This window comes from Dama dama, chromosome 28 (assembly GCF_033118175.1).
Source record: "Dama dama isolate Ldn47 chromosome 28, ASM3311817v1, whole genome shotgun sequence".
NCBI lineage: Eukaryota > Metazoa > Chordata > Mammalia > Artiodactyla > Cervidae > Dama > Dama dama.
This window is the reverse complement of record NC_083708.1, coordinates 50970911-50998342: the sequence shown is the minus strand read 5'-3', so window position 1 is coordinate 50998342 and position 27432 is coordinate 50970911. Positions and strand designations below refer to the sequence as shown.

Genomic DNA, 27432 nt, shown 5'->3' with positions numbered 1-27432 from the left:
TGAGTCCAGCATTTGAGAGCTACTCATAAGAGGAATCCAGACAGAGCTATTGCCAGGGCATCAGCATCTTGAGAGGAGATTGAAAGTGCTGTGCCTTTTGTATGCAGGTATGGGATCGTGATCTGGACACATTAAAAGTGAGAAACAGGAACTTCTCTGGTCGCTCAGTGGTTAAGAATCTGCCTGCCAATGCAGGGCACATGGGTTCAATCCCTGGTCTGGGAACTAAGATCCCACATATTGTGAGGCAACTAAGCTTGTGTGCTATAACTACTGAAGCTTGTGTGTCCTAGAGCCCCCGCTCCACAACGAGAGTAGCCCCTGCTCCCTGCAACTAAACCCTGCATGCAGCAATGAAGAGCCATTGCAGCTTTTAAAAAAAAAAAGTGAGAAATAGAATATCAGCCCTTTGTCCTGCTGGAACTGTGTAATTATTAAGAAGATAGATGATAGTTTTGAATCAGAAGATTTAAATGACTTTGCACTTTTCCATACACGTGACGGCGGGGAACGAGGAGTGGCAGGAGGAAGACTGGAGGTGTGTGCCGGGAGTTCAGGAACAAGGCACATGGAGCCAGTTTGGGAAGCGAGCCAGGTTACCGAAGCTCACTGCAACTCTATTCTGAGATGGCACTTTTGCCAGACCCTGCAACTGCGGCCTCTCACTTTAGGAGTGAAGAGCTGCACCGGGTTCCTGCACCCTCAACAGACCTCTCCACTACCTACGACATCCCCCTTTCGTGGGGTCTCCTTCCTTTGGAACCAGAGAATGGCATCTGAGAAGGTCCACACCTAGGACCTCCCTGTTTTTAATGACCCTGGTCCTACAGAAGATAAGCAAAAAATAAAGATTTCCTTTTTTTCACAGTTGTCAGAGAGGTTTCTCATAGGGCAATATCCAAGGATAAGTTTATATGAGAGAAGATTGACTCCCATGCTCAAAAATGCAAATAGCGTTACAAAAATGTAAACAGTATTTAGATAAACAGCAGCATTTGTGCGACACTCTAACTTGTGTTGCTTACTGTTTCTACTTTTGCACTGACTTTCCAGGCTGTGTTGTAGGACCCATGGAGAGGTATCTTCGTTACCTCCTCCATCACTGTATATGGTGATCTGAAATATATGCTTAATAGATATCTGTTCCTGACAATAAAATGCAAGTTTATAATTTTTGTTTACTTTAAAAGATCAATTTTATCTTAATGGGAGTTACTGATTTATTCCTCAATCTTTGCAGCATTTCCTCATGTAATCCGTTAAGCCTTTTAGGTAAATCCTCAGTTATTAATAGAAATATGATTTGAATCTGGATTACTATGAAGCAATGAGATTTGGCAGTTTGTTGATAAAATTAGAGAGACACAAAACTAGAAGAAACTCAAGCTTTGACACTCAAGCAGGTGCTTGTGCAGAATAAATAACTGTTTCTTTAAAACACTACTGTTTACTAAAGTTATAGTTATTTGTGTGTGACCAGTCTGGTGCTCTGTGATGATCTAGAGGGGTGGGATGGGGGGAGCGAGGGAGGCTCATGAGGGTGGGGATATACGTACAGTTGTGTAGCTGATTTGCATTGCTGTACAGCAGAGACCAACACAAATAGTAAAGCAATTTTCCCCCAATTGAAAATAAATTTTAAAAGATAAATAAAAATATAAGATACAACTGTGTTTTAAATATCATTTTTAAAACTACATTTAGTGCTTTGACATTCTACATATAGTGTGCTAGGGCTGTCTTAACGAAGTACTGCAGACTGGATGACTTAAACAGCAGGAAGTTATTGTCTTTGCAGTTCTGGAGGCTAGAAATCTGAGCTCAAGGTTTGGCAGGGTTGATGCCTTTGGAAGGCTGTGGGAGAATCTATTCTAGGCCTCTCGCCTGGCAGCTGGTGGTTTGCCGACAATCCTTGGTGTTCCTTGGCTTGCAGAAGTGCCGATCTCTGCCTTCATCCTCACATGGCATTCTCCCGCATGTGTGCCGATATCCAGATTCCCTCTCTTGATGAGAACAGCACCCGTATTGGATTAGTCACTGGTCCCACTGCAGGATGACCTCACCATAACTAAGTATATCTCCAGTGACTCATCTCCAAATAAGGCCGTCATATTCAGAGGTATCTGGAGATAGGGGACACAGTTCAACCCACTACACATTCTTCAGTCAGTTCAGTTCAATCGCTCAGTTGTGTCTGACTCTTCGAGACCCCATGGACTGCAGCACGCCAGGCTTCCCTGTCCTTCAGTATCTCTAGGAATTTGCTCAAACTCACGTCCTTTGTGTCAATGATACCATCCAACCATCTCATCCTCTGTCATCCCCTTCTCCTCCTGCCTTCAATCTTTCCCAGCATCAGGGTCTTTTCCAATGAGTCAGTTCTTCGAATCAAGTGGCCAAAGTATTGGAGTTTCAGCTTCAGCATCAGTCCTTCCAATGAATATTCAGGACTGATCTCCTTAAGCATTGACACATTCTTACATTAAGAAATTTTTCTTTATGTCTAGGGACTTACCTGATGGTCCAGTGGTTAAGACTCCACGCTCCCAATGCAGGGGTCCTGGGTTCAATCCCTGCTCAGGAAATTAGATCCCACATGCTGCAACTAAGACCTGGTGCAACCAAAGAAATATAAAAGTAAATGTAAAAAAATTTTTTTTTTCTTTATGTCTAACTAAATGACTGATTTGTTCAAATCAGGTCCCTTTTCTTTTCTTCCTGGAAAGAAGGCCTGATTCTGCTCCTTAACTATGGCACAGAAGACGAACTGTCTTTCTACCCCATTTTTAGCTCCCACGTAGGAGCAGGAAGAACGATGAATGTAATTGATAAACATTCTTTAGGTCACATTCTTTTGGATGAAGCTATTATGCCTTCAAGGCAGGACCCAGGCCTGCAGCTTCCTCTTTCCTGGCACTTCTGGATATCATCCTGAAAACAGACGAGCCAAGTGTCTGCTCTTTCTCCTAGAGGAGGCAGCTGTGGCCAGCTATCCCGCTAGTAGTTCCAGCTCCTCGGCCAGGATGCAGCCGGCCCATTCCCCTCCCTGACAGATGCCTTCATGTCCCAGGGTTAGAGAGGGAATCAAAAGCTCCTGGCAGGCGTTGTAGCTCCTGGGCCGAAGCCTCCTGCATGCTTCCCAGTCACTGTATGGGGGACGAGGGAAGGGGGTGGTTTTTATGAGGGCCTATTCTGCCAATGATGACTCCTAGCCCTGGTAAGCGTGCTTCAGACTGGGCTTTCTCTCAGTTATTGGTGAGATCTCTCACACTCAAGGCTTAGGAGTCAAATGGGCAGATTCAGGGGAGAAGACATGGGATGTCCCCCAAGGAACCTTAAATATGAGCACTGTGTGCAGCCTCATGTCTTTCTTCTGCTTTGAAATTTCTTGGGCACTTGATCAAATATTAGGAAAGCTGGTATGTTGTTTCACTGTGGCTCTTGTTTTTCTTGAATGTGCCTCTGATACAAGCAACTCAGTGACATGTAAAGTCGGTTGGCATCTTCCCCTCTTCTTCCCCCATACTTTACTGCTGGAAACAAGTGGAATCATTCTCCACCAAGAATAGCACTATGAGGGTGGGGCAAACTGAGAGAGTAGCACTGACATATATACACTACCATGTGTGAAATAGAGAGCTGGTGGGAGGCGGTTGTATACCACAGGGGTTTCAGCTTGGTTCTCTGTATTGACCTAGAGGGGTGGAATTGGGAAAGCGGTGTGGGAGGAAGGGAGACTCAAGAGGGAGGGGACATATGTATCCTTACAGCTGATTCATGTCGTACAGCAGAAACCAATTCAAATTTAAAGCAATTATCCTTCAATCAAAAATAAAATTTAAAAACATGTATTTCAATAAAAAGACAAAAAAGAAAAAGAGCTGGACTGTAAAGAAGGCAGAATGCCAAATAATTGACGCCTTTGAGCTGTGGTGCTGGAGAAGACTCTTGAGAATCCCTTGGACAGCAAGGAGATCAAACCAGTCAATCCTAAGGGAAATCAGCCCTGAATACTCCTTGGAAGGACTGATGCTGAAGCTGAAGCTCCAGCATTTTGGTCACCCGATGCAAACAGCTGACTCATTGGAAAAGATCCTGATGCTGGGAAAGATTGAGGGCAGAAGGAGAAGAGGGCACCAGAGGATGAGGTGGCTGGAGGGCATGACCAATGCAATGGACATGAACTTGGGCAAACTTTGGGAGATGGTGAAGGACAGGGAGGCCTGCATGCTGCAGTCCGTGGGGGCAGAGTTGGACACGGAAGGGCACCTGAACAAGACAACCACAGCTCTCCAGTGTTCAGCCAGTTTCCTGCCACTTCCTCACTGGACCCATTGCTTCCTGCTCTTTTCAGCAAGACTTTCCAATCCCTGACCGCCATTCCTAGCTTTTGATAACTATGTCTACTCTTAGATTTGTGATTCCAAGGGGCACTTTCCACGATTCACTGATTGTGTATTCCCATTCAACTCTCTGCTCTGAACACTCTGATGCTCTGGACAGTTTGGGAAAGCCTTTAACTTAGAGAAGCTCAGCTGTCAGGCCAACCCCCCTTTTCTGTAAGCCAGGGCAGAGGGATGTGAGGCCTCTGCTGAAGACCTCTATACTGAGTCTTTCGACACCAGGAAGAAAAGCAGGTGATAGAGAAGCTACGTCTGCACTGTATAGAATCACAGTGTTTGGTTTCCATCATTCATGGCTCAGGCTGGTAGAGGGGCAGGTGGACCCGCCAACACTTGCACTCACAAATGGCCATCAGTCAAAGCCTTTTCCACACCACTGTTACTCCCATATTCTGAGAGGTGACAGCAACTTTTTCTAACACTTTCCCACAGTGTTATACCTATACAATCCCAGTTGGATTCCTGGGTTGAGAAGATCCCCTGGAGAAGGGATAGGCTACCCACTCCAGTATTCATGAATTTCCTTGGTGGCTCAGATGGTAAAGAATCTGCCTGCAATGCAGGAGACCTGGGTTTGAACCCTGGGTTGGGAAGATCCCCTGAAGGAGGGCATGGCAACCCATTCCAGTATTCTTGCCTGGAGAATCCCCATGGACGGAGGAGCCTGGAGGGCTACAGTCCACGGGGTCACACAGAGTCGGACACGACTGAGCGAATAAGCACAGCCCAGCATACCTGGGCTTACACAGCATGCAATATTACCTAGAAACAAACCACTGGGCCACCTGCTTCCTGGACGCTTCCTCCCAGGCGTCCTATAGGCCTTTCAGATGTGTTTTGAACCGGAACTTATCTTCCAAATCCAGGAAGCAGTTACCTTTCCTCCTGCGTTTCCCATCACAGTGATGAATGTAACCACCTCTCCAGTGATCCGAGGCAGACCTGGGCAGCATCCTCAGCTCTCACCCCCTCTACACCCCCTTCACTATGCATATTCATTCCTTCTCATCTCTTTCCTGGATTACATCTTCCTCTCTGGCTTCTCTCCCTCTGCTTCCGTACTTACACTGCAGTGATTCTTTTAAAATAAACCAACTTGCTCATTATCTGCAAGCAAACAAATAAACATTGCTTATTAGGTCCTTTATGATCTAATCTGTGCTTTTCTTCGTTGCTTTCATAGTTCATCACCCTCCACTTGAATGTTTAATCAGATAAACTTGTTTTCTTTTCCTAGAACCCATCCTGACTTTCCGTATGCTATCCTCTTTACAGGAACAATCTTCTCTCCACCATCCCCTAACTCATACTCTCCCAGTCCTACTCCCACTATAAAACCTTGGGCAACTTTATCTAACTTAGCTGTGTCTCAGTTTCCTCATTTGTAAAATGAGGATAATAATTATACCTACTTCATGGGTGTCAGAAGAACTAAATGAAGTAAAATGAGTTTAAGACCTTAGCGCTTAGACTGAAGCATGGAAGTAGTCAATAAATATTAGTTATTATTGCTACTATTACTACTACTTGTAGGATTCAGCTTATATGTCACTTCACCCAGGACTTCTTGCCTGACCCCGGGCAACCTCAGTAAGTTGACCCTCATAAAAATTGAGTACTTCCAAGAACCAGTCACCCTGCATTGTAATTACTTATTCATTTGTCTGTTTTCTCCTCTACCCACTGCCTGTAGTCATGCATACATACACACACACACACTTCCCACCAAGGTAGCCTGTGATCCTTCTATCCCTAGTACAAGCTCAAATTTTTTGGTTGACTGTAAGAATATGGATGAAACATGATTCCAATGTAATATTGGATTACATGATTCCATATTCCAATGGAATATTGTCACCTGTTCTGCTAATTCTCTACTTCCTGGATGAGCATTGAAGTGCTTGAGCCCTCATGAAGGGTGGATTTGTGGATGTTTGTAATCTTGTTAAGATCAAGATGTACCAATATTATTCATGGAGGAAGGCCTTCCTGGCATCCCCACCCAGCTTAGGTACATCATGACTCCGATTGACTTTGGCAACACCCTAGCAACTAAAACTGAATTCTGTGTGTCCTACTGTAGAGCAGAAGCTCATTAGACAAAATTGTAATATATGGTTTTAGTGTTTGTCTGGGAGACCCAGACTAATTGCAGCAGCCAGCTACTATCTTTGAAATGATGTGGGTCCCAGCCTGATTGCTGATGAGACTCACTTTTAAGTTCATACATACTCAGTGGTATGGCAAATGTGTAATAACTGTATCTCCCAGGGCAAAGGCTCTCATTTGCAAGGGTTTGCTCATCACTGTGGTGTTAATAGTCCTACCGTAGCCGATGTCACCCTGATGTTGCAAAGTTCTTGAAAATGCAATAAAAGCTTTTTGCAAGCCTTACAGTCTGGCTCTAGCACACCAGTCTGGATGAGAGCGGTAGAGGAACTATGTGAACTCTATTTCCACAAATAAACATTCATCATGAATGGAAAAAAAAGTCTGAGAGTGTGATTTTTGAGACTGGCCTGGCTCAGATGGTCTCTAGGCTTTCCATGGATATATTTGCCCCTCAGCAAGTAGGGCTCTTATCATGCAATGGAGATCTGATGCCATCCCTCCAGGGAAAAGGGCGTGGTAGATAGAATAATGACCAACCCAGGTGCCCATGTCCTCATCTGTGCAGTCTGGGAATATGTAATCTTATGTGGCAAAGGAGAGTTAAGAGTACAGGTAGAATTAAAGCTGCTTTTCAAATGACTTTAAAATAGGGAGATTACCCTGGATTATCTAGGGGGCCCAATGTAATCTCAAGGCTTATTAAAAGTAGAAGAGAAAGGTAGAAGAAAGAGAACCTGAGAGAGGGCATCCTAAGCATGAATTGTCCCAGGGTTCCTTGCTTTGAAGATAGAGGAAGGGTCCATGAGTGAAAGACCATGGACAGCCTCTGGAAGCTAGCAGAGGCCAGGAAACAGATTTGCCCCTAGTTCCTTCAGGAAGGAACTCAGCCCTGCTGACATCTTGACACTAGCCCAGTGAGACCCCTGGTGGACTTCCAACCTACAGAACAGAAATATAATTAAGCTCGTGTTGTTTCAAGCCTTTATTTTTGTGATCATCTGTTACTCCAGCAATAGGCAATGAATACAAAGGGATATCACTATTAAACACAACCAAGGACCCTCTGCATTTGTTAAGGACTTGTTTAACTTTGACTCCATATCCTGTGGCTTTGCAACCTTAACTACGATTCTGCCCTTTGGTCTTACTTGTACTCCATCTTGCTGGCATTTGAAACCTGGCTTGATAGATGAATTGTCTAACTCCCTGCACCACTGCCCATGTACCAGGTACCAGTCTGGTGACCTTGCATCATGTGCTCATGAGGCAGAAGGGCATTAATCTAGTGACAACCCCAACATTGTTCCTTCCCTGTCCATTTCCTCAGCCCCTGCAGCCACACACCCAGCACTTAAATCCTATACAATTATATAAACACTTCCTCCAACCCATTAGGAAGGTCAGCCCTCCAGAAGAGAAAGAATTAATATCACCTGTGCCTCTTGGCTAAAGTACAAACATCCTGAGTTGGCATTCACAGCTTCCTATAGTTTTGCCCCAGTCTACTTTGCTGAAGGTATTTCTCAGTATTCCTCTACTGAGTTGTATGATCCCTATTTCACTGCTTCACAACCATGCATTCATCTATCCACTTAACATCTAACAAACATTTACTAAGTACTCTTCTAACAACTGTCCTGGGCATGGGAAAATGTAAGACCAAAAACAAAAGTGTAAAACTTTCAGCCTAATGGAGGATGTTGAAATATACACACGAAAGTTCAGTAACTTAAGACAATGAATGCTAGGGATTTATAAAAGGTTCCCTGGGAGTTCAGTGGCCAAGATGAGGGGGCGGTGCAGTGAGTGGCCTCATCTGTCTTCTCAGGGATTTCCTCCTCCCATTCAGAAGCAGTTGCACCTCAATGAAAATGACTTTGAGTTTGTGAGCTGGAAACCTGATTTTGGCTCCAGTTCTGCAATTAATTTCTTGAGGAATTAAGTTGAATTGCCAAGTCATGAGGGAAAAAATGGTATAAAGAATATTTACAGAACTATGAGTAGTAAGAGTGAGAATTAAGAAAGCTCTGTCACCTGAATAATGCAAATAAGATTCCAGTTTACTTATGAAAAGAATCAGAACATGCCACCCCAAAATATGCCTCTTTGGTCTATGGATTATTTTTTGCTGAAAGCAATTAAGAAGCAGCAAACACAGGGTTCTTTTCCCTCCATCTGCTCGAATTTTCCTTTGTAATAGTGTTTCCCCTCCCCTCACTGACCAGGTGTTGACTTAAAAAATAGTCACATATGTACCACAGCTTCCTTATCCATTCATCTGCTGATGGGCATCTAGGTTGCTTCCATGTCCTGGCTATTATAAACAGTGCTGCGATGAACATTGGGGTGCACGTGTCTCTTTCAGATCTGGTTTCCTCATTATACAGCGTGAAGTAAGCCAGAAAGATAAAGAACATTACAGCATACTAACACATATATATGGAATTTAGAAAGATGGTAACGACAACCCTTTATGCAAAACAGAAAAAGAGACACAGAAGTACAGAACAGACTTTTGAACTCTGTGGGAGAAGGTGAGGGTGGGATGTTGCGAAAGAACAGCATGTATATTATCTATGGTGAAACAGATCACCAGCCCAGGTGGGATGCATGAGACAAGTGCTCGGGCCTGATGCACTGGGAAGACCCAGAGGAATCGGGTGGAGAGGGAGGTGGGAGGGGGGATCGCGATGGGGAATACGTGTAAATCTATTGCTGATTCATGTCAATGTATGACAAAACCCACTGAAAAAATAAAGAAAGAAAAAAAAAAAAAGTCACAATGGAAAAGTTGAGAGTTATGTTTCATTCGGTGGGAATGTTTAGAACTTCAAGCCCAGGAGACAACATCTCAAGTAACCCTAAGAGAACTGCTCTGAGGAGGCGAGGGGAGGAGCAAGGTTATATGAAGTTTTGCAACAAAGGGCGGGTAATCTGAACATCAAAAGATTGTTGTTAATTAAAGAAAACTAGATATCCCAAGTTAAGTAGTTTAGGCTTTTCTGTGTATGGGAGGATGCAAGAGTCTGGGCTCACTGAAATTGGTCTTTCATCTGCATCTCAGCTATCCTGGGCCAGTATCCTGTGTTTTTTCCCATCCTGAGCTCCCTTGGGGCTCACCGTGGGGAATGACTGCAGTCCTGGGGGCTGCTAGATGGCAGGTATTCATCCCCTTCCTAAGTGCCCTTAGGCTTGGGAACTCACACTGGAGGCCTGCAGGCAGGTCCTTGTTTACTGATTGGCAGGAAACACTCCAGTTCTCACAGGAGAACAAGGCTTATCACTGGAGCCAGAAAACCAGCACAGAGATGGGTCTGCACAAACATACTTCACTTAAGTGGCCCTTATCTTCCATTTGTTCCCCCGATATTTACCTTCCCACAATTTACCACCCTGAAAACCCAAACCTCCTTTCCTTTGTCTTGTCTACAATTTACTGCCCTTTGTTAAAAATGTTATGTAGCCCCCAGGTGTAACTAATTCTTGTGTCTTCACTCTTTTCTATGAGGACCTCCATGTGCATAAAAATTAAAATATTAGCATCAAATAAAGTTTGGATGCTTTCTCTCCTGTTAATCCGTTTTTTGACAGTTTAATTCATGGGCCTCAGGCATATAAGAGAAGCGAGTAGAGGTAAAGGTTGTTTATTTTTCCTCCTCTACACATATTTAAATAAAACCCATTATTAATGGCTGAGGTCAAATATCATTTCTTTTTTCTTTCCTTTAAATTCCTTTAATTTGCTATTTAGCCCCCATGTGGCTCAGCTGGTAAAGAATCCGCCTGCAATGGGGGAGACCTGAGTTTGGTCCCTGGGTTGGGAAGATCCCCTGGAGAAGGGAATGGCTACCCATTCCAGTATACTGGCCTGGAGAATTCCATGGACTGTATAGTCCATGGGGTTGCAAAAATACGGACACGACTGAGCAGCTTTCACTAGTGCTCATCATAAAGGAACTGCTTTTTCCATTAAACAAACATGCAACTCAATGGATAGTTGTAAAGTGAACAATCTCGAATTCTTTTTAGAGTGCAAACCAGAACCAGAACCTCAGCAGCCCTGTATGTACTTCACTGGGGCATTTTTTCATGCTGCACTAGCTGAAATCTGGCCTCCGTACACTGGTATACAGAGTTGAATCTCAGAGTTTGGGGTAAATTAGAAAAGAATAGCTTTATTGCTTTGCCAGGCAAAGGTGGGGGCCACAGCAGGCCAATGCCCTCAAAATTGTGTGTCCCAACCTGGAGGGTAGTAGTGAGGAGTTTCACAGCAAAGAGAAGAGCTATCACCTTGTGGACCTTCTTCTGATTGGTTGATGGTGAGGTAATCGGTAGTCAGCATCATCGACTTTCTGTTTCCAGCCAGTCTGGGGTCTACATGCTTATGTGTGTGCTTAGTCATGTCCAAGTGAGGCAGAAGGCAGATGGGAGCCACCCCCCCCCCACCCCCCCCCGCTCCCTGCCCCCCGCCCTGGGTAAAGCAGTTGGAGATTCATTCCCTGTGGACTGAAACTCCAAGACAAGAATAGCAGAACAAGTAAGGGAGAAGGCTGGGCCTTGGCAAGACTACATATTTCTTGTTCATGAAACCAGGACACCTCCCCGACCACACATGCACAGAAAAGTCTCCTGGAAGGCTAAAGAGGAGTTATGTAAAGGGGTGTTCCCTACCATATGCCTTTTCAGTAAGATCCATCTTGGCTAAGAGACTCATGTACACACATGGGAGGACCCTGAGATATACCAAGTAAGGACTTTGAACCAGGCTGTTGTAGCCATGCGTTCCGGGAAACAAACTCACTCAGAAGGACAATGCAGATAGTGGAGTGCGGTTTATTACACCAGTGGGCCCAAGGCAGAGGCTCCTCTTAGCCAAGGACCCCGACCAGTTTTTGTGAAAACCTTATACACGTGCCCAAACCCACCTCTCCAAATTCCCTGAAACTAGTCTGAACAAAGGGGGAGAAAAAGATACATCAAAGTTAACCTGTGATTCATATACCTTAAGCCTAGGTGGTTAACCATAGACAATTATCAATAGGCCTGTGGTCATACCCCAATCAGCATAATAAAATGTATGGTTCTATTCAGTTACACAGATAATTAGGGTGTTCTTTTAAGCTACGGAGAGTCTAGGTAGGAGCCCCGGAGCTCTTCCTTCCGGGAGCCTGGTTTTCCAGCTGGTATGTCGTTTCCATAGATACTGAGCATATAGCTCAAAGTCGGCAGTCCGGCCAAAGATGGAGCCCTGCTTTCTAGATTGAGCCTGTTCTGTTTCCACCTTCCAGGCAGGAACTCAGGGAAGGCCATGCCATGGAGGCTGAATGAAGCCTGTTTCCCACAGGCAATAAAGGGAGGGCACAGAAAGACTTTTTGGCCCAGGAGCCCCACAAGGTCCTGCTCCACTTTAATCTGCTACTCTATATTACTGTATTGAATTATAAGGATTTTGAAGACACGTGTATTAGCCAAAATTCTTACGCTGGAAGTGATAAAGACCCTGATTAACCTAGCTTAAACAGAAGATGAAAACTGCACATAAAACCAAATGGTAGGACGTATGGAAATCGAACTGGACTTGGGAAGACCTGGGATGCAAGCGCTTACTTTTTCTCACTTCCTCCTCTCCTTGTTTTCTTCCTCTCTGCTTCTCTCTGTAGGAGAGCCTCATTATCTCAAGATGTTTTCCCCCCAGAGCCTCTTACTATATAGCCATCAGGCCAGAAAAGAGATTCTCTTTCCTCAGCTTGAGTGAAAAAGAAGAACCTGGGGAAGGCCTATTGTTTGGCTCACCTGAGTTGTAGGCCCACCTCTGGAGGTCAAGGCAGCAGGATCTGCTACCAGACGGAGGATGGGGCCAGAGAGAGTGTGATAACAGAAAACAATAGCTATGACAGAGAGACTCTTGTTCAGTGTCTCAGATGATCATTACATTCTCTCAAGAGGAGGCAAGTCGGCCTTTAATGTTGTAAGACTCCTATCATGCTCAGGAGAGGCAAAGAGGAGGAGCATGTTTAGCTTAAAAATACCAGAGGTGATTTTTGAGAACAGAAGAGCTACTTTTCCTCAGATTGTCCTGTAGGCCAGCTTTCTGAGACTCAGGTCTCTCTGCCTCAGCACTATTGGCATTTGGGCCCAGTTATTTCTTGTGAGGAGCTGTTCTGTGCATTGCAGAGTGTTTGGTAGCATCCCTAGCTCTATCCTCTAGATGCCAGTAGCATCCTCCTTCTGCAGTCATGAAAAACACTAACACCTCCAGACATTATGCCTCTGGGAGGCAAGATTGCCTTTGTTCTGGAAGAAAGGAGGTGTTAAGGGAAAAAAAAGTCAGTAAAAGGACAAGAGTTGATGTCCAAGGCATGAGTGGAAGCCTCATGTACTGTGTCTGCAGCAAAAAGGCTGCCTCTTCTGTTACCAAAGATATGTCGGGTGAGTCATCAGATCTTCTGGGTAAAATTCCTTTGAGACAACTTGAAGTGGGGCTGATGCTTTCTGTTAAGTGGCAGGCTGAAGCTGGAAAAATATTTTTGTTATTTTTGACAGCTGCACGACCTATTTTACCTTTAGGCTGATGTGACCTGGGAAACATTAGTAATGATTGAATGAAAGGATGAATTTAATGAATGAAGTTAATTTTTTTCTTAATGGCATGCTTAAATTCATACATTGCTGCTGTGGGATTAGAATTTTCAAAGCATTAGGAACTTTCATCTGCATTATACTACTGTAAGATGGTCTTGAACTTTCTGTGAAAATTGATCCCACACAGATAGTTCTAAGATTAGAAACTAAAATTTTGATGTATCATCAAGTGTTCCATTTAAATTCCACAATAGGTGGCCTAAACATAAGGGAGAGATTTTTCTAAACAGGGTTCCTGACGTGTCATCCTTGTATTTAATAGGTTGCTCTTCACCTTCAAAAGAATTTACATCACTGAAAAGAATTTTGGAGACTTCCCTGGTGGTCCAGTGGCTGAGACTTCGCACTTCCAATGCAGAGGGCCCAGGTTTGATCCCTGGTGGGAGAGCTAGATTCGACATGCCATAACGAAGAGATTGTATGCTGAAACTAAGATACAGCACAGCCAAATAAATAAATATAAATTTAAAAATGAACTTTCATTAATTTGCTTCAAAATAGCTTCAATCCCATCTGAAATATGTTTTGAAGCAGTTAAAGGGTGGGAGAGTAGATAATAAAAGTGTTAGGTAGTTAGAATAGGGAAAAGGAGTCCAAAACGGCGGTGGCTAAAAGACCTGGAAGGGAAAAGCCCGCGAAACAGAAGAAAGGAAGGTCCGAGGACCTGAGTGAGGACCTCAGACAAAACAAACAGCACTCCTGGCTGGCCCAATTTACAGAGGACAGGCCTGGGGAGAGAGAAACATATAAAAAGAGGAGCCAAAGCTCGCTCTCTCTCCCACGTGCTGGGGTGCTCTTCTCTTCGCGTCTTTGGATCGAAGCGCCCTCATGCCTTGAAGATCGACTTTCCTGCTATCTTCTAAATAAAATAGAGCTGTAACAGTGATTTGTCTCAGAGCTATAACATGGTCTGTCCAAGACCCGAGAGCTGTGACCCACTGAGGGGGCTTTAATGTCCGTCACTCCAAATCCTTGTTGTGATAAGACAAAGAACTGAGGAGCATACACTCGCGTGACAAAAGGAAATAAAAATTCTTTAGTTATGTCTCCATTTAAACGATGGCAGTAGTGGACAGTCATTGGTTTTGTTTGCCCAGCATCCCTTGCCTTCTCTGGGGGGTAAGAGAACTTCACTACTCCTTTCCTTTTGGGAACCACTTTTTTCCCATTCCATTCCATATGGTCAAATCCATCCCTCACCACTGCCTCTCCAATCACAAACCACATCATGATGGACTTAGGACCTGTGAATTGTGAAGTCGCTCAGTCGTGTCCAACTCTTTGCGACCCCATGGACTGTAGCCTACCAGGCTCCTCAGTCCATGGACTTTTCCAGGCAAGAGTACTGGAGTGGGTTGTCATTTCCTTCTCCAGGGGATCTTCCCAACCCAGGGATCGAACCCGGGTCTCCCACATTGCAGGCAGACGTTTTACCATCTGAGTCACCAGGACTTAGTACTTAGACTGGCTCAATTAGATTCTCCTGGCAATTTGAATCTTGGCTAGAATGATGTTATTTTGGGTTTCTGGTCTTTCAAAGCTTGGCTCTTTGGACTTTCCCTCCCAGCCCTTCTCTATTTGCTGAGTCATCAGTGCCCTTGCTTAAGGCATTCTTGCTTAAGTGATTCAGAATCAGTGTCTGCCACTGAAAACAAAATTCAATGAACTGTGACTAATACAGGAGACTCTGAGAAAAATATTGAGATTGGTTTGTGACCATGGCCACAAAGAAAAGGAGAAAATCAGGAAAGAGTATGGAATCAGAGTTGAAAGGGAGAAGTCTTGGGTCTTTGTTTACCAAGTGTTGGAAGTATAGGGTCAATTTATATATGTTTGTGTTTCTTTGTGTTTTAGTCTTAGATCCTTATCAGGCTTATATGCAGGTAGAGTTATGTAGAGGGCTTCCCTGGTGGTTCAGCTGGTAAAGAGTCTAGCTGCAATGCAGGAGACCCGCATTCTATCCCTTGGTTGGGAAGATCCCCTGAAGGAGGAAATGGCAACCCACTCCAGTATTCTTGCCTGGAGAATTCTATGGACAGAGGAGCCTGGTGGGCTACAGTCCATGGAGTCGCAAAGAGTCAGACACAACTGAGTGACTAACAGACACATAGTTATGTAGTTGCCAGTGTGGCCTGATTAATGTCAGGACTTCCTGACTGCTTGAGATTCACCTCTTTCCACCTGAGCCAGTAAAATGAAAAAACATACTATTATGTACACATCTCCCTTCTTTCCTCCCACTCTTGCTCTGCTTTTATATACGCTAGTTCATATTATTGCTATTGATCTTCAACTTGCTTTTTTACAGTTAGTAATATATCATTGACATTAGTGTTTAAAGATCTACTTATTTTTTTAAATGACCACTTAGTATCCTAATAATTTGACTTGTCTCCAAATGATGGACTCTAATTCTCTCCACCTGGCCCCCTCCCTGTCCCTATTTTTTTCTCTTTCCCTGTTTCTTTTGGCTATTACCAAGCTATCATGAACATTCTTTTACATAGAATTTTGCACTTTTAAAAAATTAATTTTTATTGCTGTATCGTTGATTTACAATGTTGTATTAGCTTCTCCTGTACAGCAAAGTGAATCAGTTACACACATACACATATATTCACTCCTATACAGGTGATTATAGAGTATTGAGTAGAGTTCCCTATGCTATACAGTAAGTTCTTATTATCTATTTATATATAATAGTGTGTACATGTCAATCCCAATCTCCCAATTTATCCCCTTGCAACTTTTCCCCTTGATAACCATTAAGTATGTTTTCTACATCTGTGACTCTATTTCTATTTTGTAAATGAGCTCATGTGTACAATTCTTTTAGATTCCACATATAAAGTGATATCATGTGATATTTTTCTGTTTGACTTCACTCAGTGTGACAATCTCTAGCTCCATCTATGTGGCTGCAAATGGCTTTATTTTGTTCCTATTTATAGCTGAGTAATATTCCATTGTATACATGTACCACTTTTTCTTTATCTACTCCTCTGCTGATGGACATTTATGTTGCTTCTGTGTCCTAGCTATTGGAAACAGTGTCGCAATGCACTGGGATACATGTATCTTTTCAAATTATGGTTTTCTCCAAATGTATGCCCAGGAGTGGGATTGTTGCATCATAACATAGCATGAGGTTATGTAAAGGTATCCCTATTTTTAGTTTTCTAGGAACCTCCATAATGGCTATATCAATTTACCTTCCCACTAACAGTATAGGAGGATTCCCTTTTCTCCACACCCTCTCCAGCACTTATTGTTTGTAGACAGGGAAGCCTGCTGGGCTACAGTCCATGGGGTTGCAAAGAGTTGGACATGACAACAACTGAACATACACACACATTTTGATGATGAGCATTGTGACCAGTGTGAGGTGATACCCCGTTATAGTTTTGATTTGCATTTCTTTAATAGTTCATGATGTTGAGCATCTTTTCCTGCACTTCTTGGCCATCTGTATGTTTTGTTTGGAGAAATGTCTACTTAGATCTTCCACCCAGTTTTTCATTTTTCAATAGAGGTAAGTCCGGGAGGAGGTCATGGAGAGAACATAACCACTGGTTGACTCATGAGATGGACTCAGGCAACTGAAGTCTCCTCATCTCCTCTCTCACTTTTGGAATGCATGTTCTGCCCATCTTTCCTACACTGGGAGCTGTTCAAAGGACATAGCCTTGAAAGAATAAAGCATTGTTCAGACTGTCTCAATGACGTGTGCGATGGAACTCCAGTAAGGCCTCTATATAAACTTTGAAGGTTCAGGAGGGCAGGTGCAGAGATCTACTCCTGCGTAAGTTCCCTTGCTTATTAAAGCAGCCACCTCCCAATCCGGAGTGGCCTGCCTCTTTTTTCAGTCTCTCCTTGCCCTCCATGAATGAGGACCAGTTTGCAAACCAACAGTAACCCCGGGATAAATTCCTAGAAGTGAAATTGCTCTAACAAGAGGAAGGTGCATTAAAAAAATGTAAATACGGACAAGTTGTCACCCACAGTGTTTGTACCCATGTTCATTCACGTTCTTATTTACCCATATTCTAACACTGGATATTATAATCTTTTTACATCTTTGTTAATCTGATACATGAAAAAAATTCAATTTATTTTAAAAGTTGCCTCCCCTAATGATGACTAAGAACCCCTTTTGTATTTTGTTTGTATTTATTTAGTAGAGCACTTAAAATATTCTGTCTTGTGGGCAGGGACTATTTTGTGTTCAGAACAGTAAATATTTTCTAAGCACCCATTATGTGTCTACTTGATTATACTGAATCAGGCTAAAAACAACATAAACAACAGTGTTTGGTACCAGATAATGTGGCAGAGAATATAAATATAAAAAATATTAATGGTAAAAGATTTTCCCATGGCATTATTAGTTTTGAGTGACACTAGCTCCCAATAAGTAGAATGAATTAGCTACAAAATGTACCCAACAGGTAACTGAATAAATTGAGGTGTTTTGTTAAGCTAGTTATTTTGTATTTTCCACTTAAGAACTACAGAGTATCAGCCAAAAAAAATCAATTTTGGTTTAGGCATAATTTATAATGATCTGTTTCCCCTGGAAGAATAATTAGAAATTTGGCTCAGCAGCTCCTTCATGTCACTACTGGCTTAGGACAGAAAACCATGATGGGGCATTAAGAATGACACTGAGCTCCTCATTGGCTATGGGACAAGGCAGCCACGACAGGTGTTTATTCTGGAGTTGAAGCTTCTCTCTCATGTCACTAGACTGAAACAGGGAAAACATCTAATTATTGACAGTTGAAGTCCTACACTGATCATTCTGTGAAATACATTCTAAGAGCTCAAAAATTTTTTTGCATAGCTTTTGTGAAGCATTGTTTTCAACTATTTTCTTAACAAAGAGAACCACCATATGTAGTGGCGCCCAAGGGAGAAACAGTGCCTAAAATCTATTTGCTCTGGTAACAGAGTATATTGGAAAACACACTGGCATTGAGTTTTTATGGCTGTTTAACAAAATGCCAAGTCTTATTTCAGAGAAATAAAAGACTTTTTAAATTAAAAAAACTGTTCTTTAAATCAGTCTAAAGGAGGAGTTTAGGAGAAAATTGCCCTCTCTGAACTGAACATTTTAATAGACAATTTAATATATATTTTCTTCTTTAAACTTCAATATCTATGCATCAATGATATTTACTGAACCCCTAATATATGACAGACATTCTGCTAGCTTATAGGAATACAATGATGAACAAGGCAGACTAGGCTTGAGCAGTAAGAAACCCTTCTATAGTTGCACAGATGGTGAGTTGGTGACATATTTTTTCTCTGTAAATAGTTATATTCTTTGCTTTTCTATCTTTTTTTTTTTTTTTTAAATAAATGGCTTCCATTTATTCCAGTGAAGGACAGGGAAGCCTGGAAGGCTGCAGTCCATGGGGTTGCAAAGAGTCAGACGCAACTTAGCAACCTAGTGACTGAACAATTCTACAAACAGATAATCTAATCATTATACTATAGATGAGTTTAAATTTTAAGCATGTTCAAAATACTTTATTAATGTCAAGGGAGTGTTGTGCTTATTGACACTAAGTCATTGTCAGTATTTTGGGTTCAAGCATGGTTCGATTTGAACTTCTGGTATAAAATAACACTTCATGGAAAATATAAAACTGCTTATGAAAAATTCTAGAAAATGACACCGCATCTAATGTTTGTAATCAGTTTGTCATTCTCCCTCTGCCCTTCTTGGTGTCCAGGACTGCTAGACAAGTAGGCCTGAGGATCCGAAGTCCAAATTTTAAGACGAATGCAATGAAGCAAGCACTGAATGGCCAGAGGCTACAGGGAGTGATCATGGGGCAGCCTTAGAAAACCTGTGGATTGAAAGTGAAAAAAAATTGCTGAAAGACTGATTTGAGACTAGTAGGAATGTTAGGGACACCTCAAATAGATCAGGGCACTGTTCCCTAGCCCAACAGTGGAAGAACCTGCAAGCCAAGAGACTCAACTGTGAAATTCCAACTTCCTAAAAGTTAAATCCTGATCTTCTACAAAACACAGTTTACTTCCATTTAGAGTTTCATCACTGTTACATGCATGCATGGTTAAATCGCTCCAGTCGATTCTGATTCTTTGTGATTGGATAGGCTGTAGCCCTCCAGGCTCCTCTGTCCTTGGAGATTCTCCAGGCAAGAATACTGGAGTGGGATGCCATGCCCTCCCCCAGGGTATCTTCCCAACCCAGAGGTCAAACCTGTGTTTCTGACATCTCCTGTATTGGCAAGCGGGTTCTTTATCAGTAGCACCTCCTGGGAAGTCCCATTTCACTGTTAACTGGCTGCATAACTCCACACTGGATGAAATTTTTTCAATTCCAAAGTGTAACACGTAATATTTTACCTATCAAAATCATTCACTTTGCTTCTAAGCATGCTTTATACAAAAATGACATGAATGACCCACAAGTGACACCAGAGTGGGCCAGGCCCCGGCACTTAATGGTGGTATTCTGGGGATGCTGTCTGTTTACAGGTTTGATGCTGGGTTAGCTGCAACCAAATAGTCTCCCCCATTCCTCAGGTTCACGGCTTCCACACAACCCTGGGATCCCCTGTCATTTAAGGTTGCTGGAAAGCCCTTTTCGACACCACCATAAAGTGTATTATTCTAAGGAGGGCCGAGATGTAGGTCCTGCAAAGCGGCCACTTAGGAAAAGGGGAAACTTGAACTTCACAAGTTAGTTGGGTCGGGGGAGGGAAGCAGAGGGCCAGCGCTCGCGATCACCCCGTTGGGGTCACGGGATGTGTTCCCACAGGGCGCTCTCCAGCCCTGGGAGGCAGTCTGGGAGTAGGCAGGCTGGCTCACAGTGTCTCGGCCGTCGCAGGAGGCAACGCTGCTGAAACTGCAGGCGGTCCAAGCGCCCCAGCAGTGAGCAGCGCCGGTGCCAGACAGCAGGAGAGGCGCGGCGCGGGGGAGGCGGACTTCCGGGGAGGGCGGGCGCGCGCGGGCTCGCCTTAGCAGGGGCCGGGGGTGCGCGGCGTGCGCGCCTCCCGGGCGGCGAGGCTGGGGGCGGGGCGCGCGTGCTCGCCGGGGGGCGGGGCGCGCGTGCGCGCTGACTCGTCCGAGGCGCGAGGGGGCGGAGCCGCTTCGCAGTCTGAGCCGCCCGGGTCCGCGGGGGTGCGTTCCCAGCCTGACGCTGTCGCCTAGCGCGGAGCGAGCCGGACGCGCCACCCGCAGGGCTGGCTGCTGCCTTTATTTACTAGGAAACACCGTTTCCCCGCCGGAGAGTCGGGGAGCTCGCAGACACACACACACACACGCTCGCACACACGTTCACGGATACACATACGCACACACACGCTAGCGCGCTCGTTCCTCACAACTGCATCCCCAAGCCGGCAGAGAGAAGCTTACTGCGGTTTCTCTTAACCTCGGTATCGGGCATCGTGGGGCGACGCACGACCATTGTGCATCAGTGAGAGCCAGGTGCCTACGCTGCCGCCTCGGGTACGTAACCCCGCAGACAGCTCACCCTCCCTCCGCGTTACCTGTTCGGAGTTGGTCCTTCAAACCGGTGGGAGAGGGTGGGAGTCTGCGTATGAGCCAGTGGGGGCGAGATCGGAGTTGAAATGTCAGGGGCTCTGCAGCCCATGCAGCTTCTAGCAGCGTCTTCTAGCGGGAGCAGTTACTACTCCCGGTTCCTTATTCTACCCACCCCTTAGAGTTGCTGTCCCTTTTTTCCCTTCCTCCTAGCCCAAGATGTACTTGGCTCCTTGGTTGCCAAGGAAACTTGCTTAAACATCAGCCTTGGGGCGTCCGTTGAAAGAACTGGTTTTCTTAAATAATTCTGTTATTTACTTTGATTTAAAAAAAAAAAACAAAAAAACAAAACGTACACTGAGGACCATGTGGTAATTTGACACTCGTTAATCTGTATTCAGGCGAAGGGTTCATTCAACTTCAAGAAAAGCGGTAATTGCCCTGTATGAAGTGCTTTAAAAAGGATTCGTCAGAGGGATTTTTTCAGCGGATTGTGTCTTAAATCATAAATTACTCCCATTTTGGTGATCTTATAAAGAAAGCTGATTCCAATTAAAATCCCTTCTCTCATTATATGTTGCAGTTCACTCAAGCGTGATTGTGTGATTGTCCTAACATTAAAAAGCAGTAAATGAATTAATTGTGGTTCCTCACACAAGGATGATCTTCTGTTGTAAAATGACCAGAACAGGAATGCATATGTGAATTCTTAATGTAGGGAGATAGCGTTCATAACATACATCTTTGCTAACATTTCTGTATTTATGGTATCACTCTTTAAGTGCAGTTTTCTGCTCCTCTGCCCTTTTTCTGAGAAGATTCTGTTTGCTTTTAAAACTCTTATTATTTTTCTCTTGGTGATTAGCAGTATTTTTTTGTCGGGGTATAGTTGCTTTGCAGTGTTATGTTTCTGCTATAGGGCGAAGTGCATCAGCTATGTGTATACATACATCTCCTCTTATTGGCTTCTGACATACATCTATATGTAGATAGATATAGATATAAAATGTGTGCCCTGGCTTAACATACCAGATTCTAAGGTTTTAGAGCTTATATTAACATATAGAGAGGAAAGAAGCCCAGAAAAGCTTTGAAGATCCTTTTGGGTTTTTTTTTTCTGATGGACTGGATCCTTTCCTGGAGCACTGCGTGAGGCCCAATGAAGAGGTTTGTCTCACTGGAACCCCTAATAACTGGGCTGTGAGTTTTACCTTGAGGCCTTAGGAGCCTAATGTGAACTTATAACACAGCACTTGGAGAGATTAGCGGCCCAATAGTTAAACTCTGCACTGATTTCATGCCTTCATTACAAACAGAAATGACCACTGGCATTCAACAGTTCATTTTGTTTTCCTTTGATATTTGTTCATCTTTTCTCTCTCCAATTAAATGGAGGCCAGGAAATGCATCAGATTATTTTTATTTAGATTTTAAGCTGTGTTATACAGAGTGTAATAATAAGAGAAAGAAAAAAAGCAGTAATAACTGAGGTAGGTAGAGGGGATTTGTGCAACTGACGGGGACTGAGAAATGAATAATGATGACAAACATTTTACAATTCCAGATTACAGAGTATTTTTTGTGCATTTCTATTTTAATCCGCGTGACAACCTTGTAGGGTCACGGAATTATCTTCGATTTAAAGCTGAGGGACCTAGGCTCAGAGCTTGCTGAAGGTCACAGAGCTAGTGAATGGGAAAGCCCTTTTTGGATCCAGGCTCTTTGCCTTCAAGAAAATCCTGTGTCTGCTTGTCCAGTGTGTGCAGGTGTCTAGCAGGTAAGGTAAGGCCAAGTAGGGGGCACGTGGGTGAGGGGGTGTGGACTGTGACCTCTGGAACCTGTGTGCGCCTCTGAATGGGGCAGCTCTCACTGGCCTGTTGCTGGTTGCCACCCTGGCTCTAAAACATTCTTGTGTTTTCAAGAAAAAAAGTAACTTCCAGATTTTTTTTTTTTTCAAGTGTTTTTAATTTAAAAGGGCTTCCCTGGTGGCTTAGACAGTAAAGAATCTGCCTGCAATGCAGGAGACCCAGGTTGGATTCCTGGGTTGGGACAATCCCCTGGAGAAGGAAATGGCTACTCCAGTGTTCTTGCCTGGAGGACTTCAGGGACAGAGGAACCTGGTTGTAAAGAGTCGGACATGACTGAGCGACTAACACTTAATTTAAAAAACTGTAAGGACCGCTTTAAAAATATATCTGGGCCACAAGTGGCCTGGGGCCTACTGGTTTGCTATCCATAACTACTTAAGTCTCATTCAATTTAAAACTGTTTTTCTGTAATAGAATACTAATGTAAACAAATACACCCATTATTATGAGAGTGATTAAGAGTTTCCTGATTTTGATATTAAAATCTCTAGCAAAGTGGCTCAACATCCAATAAACACATCCAAGTTTGTTTCTGAGGGTTCCTTGGTCTCTTTCTTATACCTCAGAGAAAATGGAAGAGCATGAAGTGCTCTGGAAGAAGAATTTTTGAATATGGTGAGACAAAATCATTTATAGTTTAAAATATTTCATGCTCCTCATTTAATTTATTCTGCATACAGAACGAGTCGGTTGGTTACCTGTCATTGTAGGAAGAGATAGAATGAAAAGAACAGAAAAAAGAAGAGTATCCTGAACCTTTCAGTGAAAAGTTCCTTTTAAGGATTTAGGTAATTAGTTAGCTAAAACCTACCACAAAATATTGCAAGATTCCAAAAGAACAAATGTAAATGGAAACTCAAAGAGACATTTGATTTTAGGACCCTGGCAGAGAAAATGCTGTTTACTCCTTAAATAATCTTATAATGAAGCAAATATTTTTGAGAGGCTGCCACTTTCTCATATGTCTGCTAAAAGTACAGAGATGTCCATAGATTTCATCAAGGCAGACCTGGTGGTCAGAAAGGAGTGGTAGTTTATTTCCATCATTTCTTTCGTGGATCCAAATAAGGTCTCATTAAAAAAGAAAAAGCCAGCCTTTGGACAGTAGCTTCTGCTAGTTCTGTCATTCTAAAATTACTCTCTTGAAGGAGGCTTTAGTGATAAATAAGTGAATTTCAGTTTTCAGTTCTTGAAAGTGTGTGGCACATGGAGTAAAGAGTCAGGCAGATGTCAGTCAGTACTAATAAAGTTCTGGCTGGGTGCTGTGGAGATAACACCTCTGCCCTTGAAGATTCAAGGCAAACAAGCATATTGTTCCTGGCAGCTTTTACTTTTCCAATCCCTTCTGCATGCAGGCTGCTTTCCATGTTGTCTTCATAACACCCCATAAAGCAAGCATGTTATTTCTGTTTGACCGCTGAACAGGATTTTTTGAAGTTAAATTGGACCAATGAAAGAAAACTCGAAACCTCAACAACACTCCTCACTTGACACCCACACTTCTCTGCCAGTTTCCTAATGGGTGTTATGGATATGCACATAATTGTGATTTTGAGGCAGTTGTGTGTTAAATGCTATGACAGAGATACAGAATTCCACTGAAACACAGATATGAGAAAATCTTAAAAATATTCTGATTCTGGAGGTCAGGTAAGTCCTGTGTAGAAGGAGAATTAGTGCCGGACCTTGATGGCTTTCTGGGTCTGATTATAGTAAATGAAGATCTCTTTAGCTGTCAAAAGATGGAAGGTTCTGCCAGACAGTCATTTGGAATTGTGCATTGAGAGGATAATGTACATGATCTCTGATACTGATGAGCTCATCATTGTAGCTGAATGGATGATGCAGAATGTAGGCAGAGATACTGTCCTCAGCTGGGATGCAGCAAGAAGAAAGAACTGGGGATATAGAGAGGGGTGGGGGAAGTCGGGTTGGTGAACAAGACCAAGAGGATAGTTGTAGACATAGAGAGAATCCAGAGAGTGTAGTACTGATTGTTCGAAAAGAGTGAACCTAAGGCAAAGGATGAATCAAATATTATGATCTCTATACAGAATCTGGTACATGGCAGATACCAGTTAACTACAGTGGTGTGTCTGTATTCTTAACATCCAACATCTGGCACATAATTTCATCTCATATTATCACTTTTCTGTGGAAAGGAACATTTATAAATATTTTGTTGTTCAGTCACTCAGTTATGTCCAACTCTTTGTAACCTTATGGGTTGCAGTACGCCAGGCTTCCCTGTCCTTTACCATCTCCCAGAGCTTGCTCAAACTCATGTCCATTGAGTCAGTGATAACCATCTCGTCCTCTGTCATCCCCTTCCCCTCCTGCCTCCAATCTTTCCCAGCATCAGAGTCTTTTCTAATGAGTCAGCTCTTTGCATTGGATGGCCAAAGTTTTGGAGCTTCAGCTTCAGCATCAGTTCTTCCAATGAATATTTAGGGCTGATTTCCTTTAGGATTGACTGTTTTGATCTCCTTGCAGTCCAAGGAACTCTTCAAGAGTCTTCTCCAACACCACAGTTCAAAAGCATCAATTCTTCAATGCTCAGCCTTCTTTATGGTCCACTTCTCACATCCATACATGACTACTGGAAAAAACATAGCTTTGACTAGACGGACCTTTGTTGGCAAAGTTATAGATATTTTATATAAATGCGATTAGAATGGAAAAATATTTGAATTTTTAAAAATGGCAAAGAGAGTGTGAAAATCAGATGAGAAAAGAGCATTTATTAGTGTAAATATCAGTATAAACATCATAGGCTTGGAGGTTAGAGACTCTCTTGCAAATAAGAGATTTTATTGTTAGGTACGTCTTTGATGAGAGAGTCTCTTGCAAATAGAGATTTTAATGTTAGGTACGTCTTTGACTTCATCATCCCTCATCTCATATCTGTGGGATAAGTGAGGAGAAATGTATGGTGTGTTAGCTGTTTGGAAATCTGTACTCACACTCAGAGAGAAGCCTTTAGTGACAGATAAATGTGCTCTGTTCTTGATCCTGATTGGCTCAACTTTTTGTTACTTAAGTGGAAATATGAAAAAAATGTGACAAGGGAAAGTTAGATTTGAATTCAAGTACTCGATCTGGAGTGACTGGGTGGGAGAACTGTTCGATGCTGGGCACAAAGTAACAGGATGAAATCAGATAGAAAACGTGACGTAGCCAGCTAAAGTCTAGCACTGAGGACATTTGGCTTGTCAGGAGTTCGCTTTGAAGTTGGAGGGATTTTAATTCCAGTCGAGTGCAATATAAGCCAATGTGATGATTTGTTCTTCACAGATATATTTGGCAAGTAATGGAAAATATTATGAACAGGTGATGTTAGGAGCCCTTCTTTCAGGCTTCAGTAGAGTGCTGACTCAGTAGTTGGGGCACATACCGGCTTAGCTGCACCGTGGCGTGTGGTATCTTCCGGGACCAGGGACCCAACCCACATCCCCTGCATTGGCACCAGGAGAGTCCCCTTCCTTCTTATTAAATGGAGCTTTTGGTGACTGTGGAGACAGACCTGGTTTTGTCTCTGTGTCAGGCAGAGCCTTACTCGCCCTTCCATCCTTCTATGCCTGATTTGTGTTATCTGAGAATTTCTTCCAGTTTGGAGAGTAGAACTTGAGAATTTATCCCAGAACACCCTCTTGTTGGGAATTAATAGTTGAAATTAATTTTGTTCACTTATTCCCTGGTTCTGCACTTCTGATAGGGTCCTTCATGCTTGTACCTACTTGCCAAGATTTTTACCTGGGAGGGAGAAGAAGCACTCAGCTTTCTTTGTCTTTGTTTTGTCTTGTTTCATATGCACGTTGTGATGCATTAATGCATTTAGCTTAACTTGGTTTAGACATATGGTGCTGTAAATCTCGGTAAGATTTTAAGAAGAACTATGTATAAAAAAAATAACAGTTTTGCAAACCTGACTTGAAGTCAGATTCGTTCTGCATATGGTGAAAGCCCGGAAAGCTGTGAATTTGCCTAACGACGTTTTGCAGGGTTGGAATTACTGACTGATAAGATGATTTTTAAATGAAGAAGGAAAATCTTTGGCAGTTTTCATCGACTCTTGACTTACTCCTACATGTTTATTTGAGGTATAATATATTCTGCTTTCTATGCCAGATGAGCTAGTTCCAGTTACTTAGAAGCAGGACTTGCCTGTAATCCCTCTACTCCCCAGCACAGCCTGTCTGGCTTACAGGATATTGTTCCAGTAAGTAGTCCCATCCCGGGTGATTGCTTCAGTGGGAACACAGTCACTGCTAATGGGACAGACGCCAAGAGTGGTGGAGGAGGCATTTTGCAATTGTTTTTATGATGTGAGTTCTGGTGCCTCATTTTAAATCATTATTTAGAAATCTTATCATTTATGAATTTTAGTTCTTCCAGTTCTTGTGCATTGTCTGTACAAAGTAGCATGACATAGCCTTGGAGCCTGGATTCAAATGCTCAACCTGACACTTCTTGGCTCTGTGATCTTGGTACTGGCTCTGGGATCGAGCTCTATATCTATCTCCCCTCAATCTCATTTTCCTCATCTATAAAATGGGAACTGTATTACGCTGATGACAGGACTGTTCTGAGACTAAATAAGATACGTGTAGTAAACATCTAGCACAATGCCTGGTGCATAATAAAATCTCAGTACTCACTAATTGCTTCCCTTTGTCTCCCCTTTCCCGCCTACCTTTTCCTTCCTCAACATGAGGGTAGAATTCACTTAAATTTTATATTCTATTAGTATATAAAAGGCTTCCCTGATAGCTCAGTTGGTAAAGAATCTGTCTGCAATGCGGGAGACCTGGGTTCAATCACTGGGTTGGGAAGATCCCCTGGAGAAGGGAAAGGCTACCCGCTCCAGTATTCTGGCCTGGAGA

At 43.1% G+C, this 27432-nt stretch overlaps 1 protein-coding gene across 3 annotated transcripts in view; it reads left to right on the top strand.

Moving 5' to 3' along the window:
- The first annotated feature begins 20309 nt into the window (after positions 1–20309).
- The window catches only part of KLHL32 (kelch like family member 32), a 215989-nt gene continuing 208866 nt past the window's right edge, over positions 20310–27432 (top strand). For all 3 annotated transcript variants that reach the window (XR_009690978.1, XM_061131890.1, XM_061131888.1), the window contains exon 1: positions 20310–20648. The gene's annotated coding sequence lies outside the window, so the exon portion shown is untranslated. The remainder of the gene's footprint in view (positions 20649–27432) is intronic.